Source organism: Equus caballus, chromosome 11 (assembly GCF_041296265.1).
Source record: "Equus caballus isolate H_3958 breed thoroughbred chromosome 11, TB-T2T, whole genome shotgun sequence".
NCBI classification, from domain to species: domain Eukaryota; kingdom Metazoa; phylum Chordata; class Mammalia; order Perissodactyla; family Equidae; genus Equus; species Equus caballus.
The window spans coordinates 51,355,281-51,362,320 of record NC_091694.1 but is presented as its reverse complement, the minus strand read 5'-3'; positions in this window follow the sequence as shown (position 1 = coordinate 51,362,320).

Below are 7,040 nucleotides of genomic sequence, written 5' to 3'. Positions count from 1 at the left end.
AGCCAACTTTTGGAGTTTCATACAGATGTCTGGAGCACTTTGAGATAGAAATAGGTATTAAGAACTACTGTACTTGGGGCCGGCCGGGTGGTGCAGCGGTTAAGTTCACACGTTCCGCTTTGGCGGCCCAGAGTTCCTCAGTTCAGATCCCGGGTGTGGACATGGCATTACTTAGCAAGCCACGCTGTGGCAGGCATCCCACAGATAAAGTAGAGGAAGATGGGCACTGATGTTAGCTCAGGGCCAGTTAGCTCAGAGCCAGTCTTCCTCAGCAAAAAGGGGATTGGCAGCAGATGTTAGCTCAGGGCTAATCGTCCTCAAAAAAAAAAAAAAAAAAAAAAAAGAACTACTGTACTGCCCTGGGCCTTGGGGTCCCGATTTGTATATCCCCTGAGGCAGTCCCCACAGCCTCTGGAAAAAGTGGAGGGGTTTTCCTCAGGGCCTTGTTGGACCTCTCTTAATTTAGACTAGTTAATAGGTGGCTGTTTTCATGCTTTCAAAAGTAGACCCCAAAATATCCTATCTTTTCTTGAACATCAGGATCATTGGGATTCCACCCAGGGTCAGTCCCTGGCACAGCCTGTTCACTAGGCCTGCGAATGTCTGATCCTGGGTCATATTCATTATCTGCTTGTTCTCTAGCTTTTAACAGAACAGCTGACTTTTCCTCAGCCATGAGGAGTGTAGTTAACAGGCTTTGAATATCTGCCCAGGTTGAATTATGAGTGCAGAAGATTCCCTTTGTCCAGTTTATGAACTCCTCTGGGTCAGCCCTCAATCCTTTAGTGCCTGCCTTCCAATTATACAAATGAGAGGTGGGAAAGGGGATGTGCACATTAATAAGTCTCTTCTCACCGTCGAGCACCCGTCTTAGGGGATATATCCCCGGTTTGTAGCTAATCTAATTGTTCCTAACCTAGTTGTACTATCTGGAGGAGGAGGGTGACGGGTGCTTGCTTGTTGGAGACTCCAAATCCTGGTAGAGGGATTGCTCAGTGGGGACAGTAAGAGCTGTGGCCCTGTTACGGCCTCTGGCTTAAGCGGGGGTCAGGTAGGGGAACAAGGTAGAGGTCTCTCAGGGCTCCCCAGCTGGTCTAACATTGGGGCCGAAGCTGCAGTCCGTGGGCAAGGTGGACTCTGAGGTGGGCCTTCTTAGTCCCACGTGTCCTGATTTGGAGGAGCAGGTCCTCCTCATCAGAAAGGTAAGTCTTAGATTCAACCTTTAACCCTTCACTTCGACGTAGTGCCATGAAGCGCTGGAGGTAAGGGATTTCTTCCCATTTCTTAGTTCTTTTGCAAAATAGATCTAATTGTAGTATGGTGTTAACATTTAGGGTCCCATTTTCAGGGCATCTTTCCCCATCTTTCAGTGAATATTGCAGTCAGGCTGTTATATGAAAAGATCATCTGCTCTTGGGTCAATGGGGAATTCCCGAAGGGAATACCTCTCTGTACCAGTTCTAGAGGATGCAGCCCAATGGGCTTTCCTCTGGGATGGAGATTGCTCACACTGTATTCTAGCATCTTTTCTTATGGTCTGTTTCCAACCTCCCAGGAGCAACCTGTAACAATTAGTGGTGATGCAGATACCACAAGGTTGTGCCCAGAGAAGGTTTAGCACCCTAATAGCCTAAAAGTAGACCCAGGCTGAGTAGCTAAATCCTGAAAGGGAAAATAAAACTGGTAGACACTGAGTTTCACCTCGGGACCACTGATAAGGAGGGCAAGGGAAAAAAGGAGACCTATGAGCCCAGAAAAGCCAAACTGTGGAAAAACAAGATTGATATTGAGTGTCCTTGACAAAAACGTTAATGTCAAGTGTCCTTGACAAAAACAAACAAACGAAAAACTCAGCAACTCCAGAGGGGGCTTGACCCCATCTAAGTGGACCCCTCCGCTGATCACAGACACAACACAAAGACAGACTCACTGACTTCAGGGAGGGCCTCAAACCCCCACCTCATCACTCCAGAGGAGAGTCAATCTCCAGATGGGACTCAAATGCCTGACTAGTCAACAGGGATTGCTCCTATTTGCCAGAACCAAGCATCACCCCCTCTGGAGTGGCCGGGTTGTACAATCCTTCCAACTAGAGGGGACTCTCTGTCCCCTGAGCCAAGCTACCTTCAGATGGGGACTCGAACCCCAAAGCCAGGCCCCAACAAGCAGACTTTGTGAGACAACTTAAAGAAATAACTCTTATAGCTGTGCCGTGGAGTTGGCACCACTCATCTCCACTGAGAGATCCTCCTAGCAAAGCGCTCAGTGTGGCCACTGGGTCTCCCGATGGGGCAGTGATGTCAAGCTGGTGGCAGAAGCACCACAAAGGGGTAAGCCCCACATCGGATGCCAATTCTGTTAGCAAAACCAAAGCGGGTTCTGATGAGGATTATTTTGGGCTGGCTACTTTTGAAAACTGCAGATGGGAAGGAGGCTCTGAGGAGTATAATTTACTTACTCTTTGTTAAGAGACATTTACATTGTAAAGGAAATCTCCATCTGTAAAGGTGTCTCCCTCTCTGTACCAGGAAGAAGGGGGGATGACTTTATGTCTAGAAACTCTTAATCAATGCCAAAGGCAAGGACTTAAATCTGCATCTTGTTTACTGTACTTGTGTGGTAATCTCCCATGATCCACTCCCCCTCCACCCCCAACATCCTCCTTTGTCTTTAGCTAAAAAATAATATTTAAGGTGGTAGCTTCAGCCATTTACTTAATCTGGTTTGATTCTTATCTAAAAGTTGTAGGACCACTCAATAACCAGACCGCACCTGCACTGATACCATTTTAACAACTTTCTTTTACATATTCTTTCCTTTATCTAGTAAAGAGATAACTCACATACCTATGCCTTAAATTTAGCCCTACCCTCAACCCATGTTTGCAGCAGCAGCTCTGACTGCCCATGGGTCCTGTCCCCATGCTATTCCACACTATTCTCTAAATAAAAGAACACTACTACCAGACCTTGAGAATCCAAGAAATCTTTCTTTCGACTCTTCAGCTCGCCGACCCCGCATCAGGTTCCCTCCTGGTGAGTTAAATCAGACTCTCCGCAAGAAGTAAGTTGTCTCACAAAGTAAGGTATTTTGCAGCAAACGGGAGACCATGAGGAATCATTTCCAGAGTCATGGTGTCCCCGAACAAAGAGAAGCAGGGACCTTTTATTTCAGACGGGGAATGAATATTCAAAAGGGAAGGGTGGGTATTTGCTCAGTTGGAAAACATGCTTTGGCATACGCCAGAGGTTATGGTAATAAGGCCTAAGCTCCTCCTGGAGAGATCTTAGCATTAGAAATAAGGCAAAGGGCACAGGCGTAGCTCTTGTGGTGAGGCTTGGTTGGGTTCAGGGTAGTTGGTGATGGCATCTCCTTAACATAACAAAAGGCAAAAAAAACAATTTGGAAAAACAATTAAATGCTTCCAAACCCACGCTTGAGTTCTTGGTGGCAACTAATCAGTGACAGGGCAGTGGGAAGCCACTCAGCTGGTTAGATTGTAAGGTTAGTGGTGCCATCTCAGCCTCCTCCATTTCTGTCAACCCCTTAAATGTTGGGTTACTAGGCCCTGCACACTCCTCCTTGTTCATACGTATACCAGTGCCCCCCAAACCTTCATCTCCATATCTCCATCCCAGATCTCTCTCTTTTTTTTTTTTTAAGATTTTATTTTTTTCCCTTTTCTCCCCAAAGCCCCCCGGTACATAGTTGTATATTCTTTGTTGTGGGTCCTTCTAGTTGTGGCATGTGGGACGCCACCTCAGCATGGCTTGTTGAGTGGTGCCATGTCCGCACCCAGAATTTGAACCAACAAAACACTGGGCCGCCTGCAGCGGAGGGCGCAAAGTTAACCCCTAGGCCATGGGGCCAGCCCCCAAGATCTCTTCTGACTGCCTCCTGGAGGCCTCCATTTGCCTGTCTGACCAACACCTCAAACTCAACATGTCCTAAGCAAAGCATATTGTCTTCCTCCAATCATACACCATCTGCCATGTCCCTGCCACAGGTCATGAAATTATCACCCATCCGGTGGTCCAAGCAAGATGTCTGGGCATTAGATCCTCTCTCTCTTTCCTTCTCCCCTCACATCCAGTTCCTGGTGATTCTACCTCCTAAAGTCTCTCAAATCCTTCCATTCTCTCCATCTCCACTGCCACCACCCTCATCCTGGCCAGCATTACTTCTGCCTGGAGACTGCAAAGCTTTCTTATTGGAGTCCCCACATCCTCTCCTGTCTTCCTCTTCTGTAGCTGAAGCGATCTCTCAAAAAATGCAAATCTGTTCCTGTCTATCCCCTATACAAAATTATTGAAATGGTTTCCCATTGCTCTTAGTATAAAGTCCAGATTCCTTCACACACTCTATTAGGCCTTTAACTGTGCCTGTCCTGTTTTCCTTTTCCATCATGTTCCAGAATCACTCACCTTTGTTCAGTTCCTTAACTCCTGTGTTCCTCGCCTCTGAGGCTTTGCAAATATTGTTCTACTTTCCTAGAGTGCCCTTCCTCTCCTTTTTTTAACAAGCTGCTATTCATCCCTCAGGTCTCAGCTAATCCCAGATATCCTTCTCTGATCCCAAAAGTCTGGGCTGCATCCCCTGCTATGGGCCCCCATGGTACTCTGAGCTTCCCCTGAAAGATACTTCGGGTGACAGATTGGGTGGGGCTCTCTGTTTCATGTGGTTTGTCCTATTCTCTAGCCACAGGCTTCTCCTCTAGCCTGACCAGGCAGATGAAGCCGCAGGGACCCACTCCTCCTCAGGGGAAAATAGCCCACAGTTGAAGGCGCTCCTGGTAGGCTGCTCACAGAGGAGGGTCTGTCTTGAAGCCTGAGGCAGGACTCCTAGACCTGGGCCCCATTGCAGCAGTCCACAGGGCTCCATCATCTGGCTGTTTGCTGCTCAGGTTTCCAATGACAAGACTGAAGATTTCTTTGATTTCCACTCCAGGGTCTTGAATATAGTGAATGCTGGGGAAATATAGCTTGCTGGACCCTGGGACTCTGAAGGCTCAGTGGCCGTGAAGACACCCTCCCCGAAAAGGCTCACTACTGATGCCCACCTCCTTTCTTTCCAGTCTATCCTCCTTGTCCTGGTTTGCGGAGGGTGTCCCAGGCGCTGTTTGGAAGGATGCCCAGAGGTGGGCTGGCCTGATGGAGAGGCTGGGAGCCTCTCTGGAGAATGTGGCCTTCTCTAGGTGATTCCATCTGAAACCCCTTGCACACACTCCTCCCTCTCTGTGCTCAGTCCCTCCCAGTAGCACACCATTTGCTGAGGAGACTATAATGCATGCTCAATTCAGTGCTTTGTCTTTTTCTGTGAAATTGAAGGGCCATATTGGCTGCAAGGCAGGTGTTAAATTAAGGAGACAAGACTTACTGGGTCTCCCTGTCTCTCCACCCCCATCTCTACAAAACACACAGTGTCCTTCATTTAGTGTGATGACTAGAACTTGTAACTTTGAATGACTGGTGAAATGAAATCAAAAAGGGAAGTGCTTGAGAAGACCTTCAAAGTCACCCATAAACGCAACCTACTCTTCTAGTAAGGAAAGAAATGTGTCTCAAACTTTACTAAGTTAAAAGTTACTAATTTTAACATCCACATTTCTTCATTCGTTCAACACGTATTTATTGACCACCTAGTAGGTGCCAGGCACTGTGCTAGGGGTAGGATACAGTGAAGAGCAAACATGGGGTTTACACTCCCACGAAGTTTCCACTCGACTCAGGAGACAGATCTCTGATCAAAGAAACACATAGTTCAGTGTAAGATTGCAATGGTGAAAAATAAATTACAGCAGTGACTTGGGCTGAGAAGGGAGGTGGGTGATGCTACTGTAAGAGCATCCAGTATTTAACAAAGGATCTGACCAGAAACTGTTGACTGATAAGACCCAGAGAAAGGACAGGACTTTTTTTTTTTTTTTTAAAGTGTAATGGCATATATATTTTAAAGGTTTTATTCTTCCTTTTTCTCCCCAAAGCCCCCCAGTACATGGTTGTGTATTTTTAGTTGTGGGTCCTTCTAGTTTAGTGGCATGTGGGATGCCGCCTCAGCATGGCTTGATGAGCAGTGCCATGTCCGCGCCCAGGATCTGAACCAGAGAAACCCTGGACCGCCGAAGCAGAGTGCACGAACTTAACCACTCAGCCACGGGGCCGGCCCCAAGGGCAGGACTTGATTGTTATGTTTGGACGTTGTTGTAAATGGCTTCTGTGTTTAGACTTCAAGTGTAGAGAGCTGAGGTCATCATACCCCTTTAGTTCATGGCACATTATTATGATTGCTCTACTTGAGTGCTCACTTTTATTACCTTTGACCTCTATTTCTCATTCCCATTCCCTATTTCCCCCACAAGTGGGTAATGATAACGAGACAATCTGCCCTGTGGTCTGGCTTTCTCAGAAAAAGCTAATGGGTTGTTTGTTTTTTTGAGGAAGATTAGCCCTGAGCTAACATCTGCTGCCAATCCTCCTTTTTTTTCCCCCCCAACTGAGGAAGACTGGCCCTGAGCTACCATCCATGCCCATCTTCCTCTACTTTTATATATGGGACGCCTACCACAGCATGGTGTGCCAAGCGGTGCCATGTCCACATCCGGGATCCGAACAGGCAAACCCCGGGCCACTGAGAAGCGGAACATGCACACTTAACCAATGCGCCACAGGGCGGCCCCTGGGTTGAGATTTTTGTCAAATAAGAATGATCAAAAGATACTAGGTCAAGTTAAAGGGCATTGGAAAGGCTATTACTGGAAGCTGAATAAGTGGGGAAGAAGAAAGAAAAGAAGAGATGGATTGGAGAAAAGTAATTATTGATCTGGAGGTCCTATGACTTTGAGATCTCAGAGAACTGACGATGAAGAAGCAAAATGGAAGGAAAGGAGGTTATGGTCAGAGGTAGGGTGCTTGAATAAGTGAGTTTGGAGGTGGAGCAGATCTGGGTGATAACAAAACCCAAGGTGTGGGGCCGGCCTGGTGGTGTAGAGATTATGTTTGTGTGCTCTGCTTTGGGTGCCTGGGGTTTGCCTGTTCAGATCC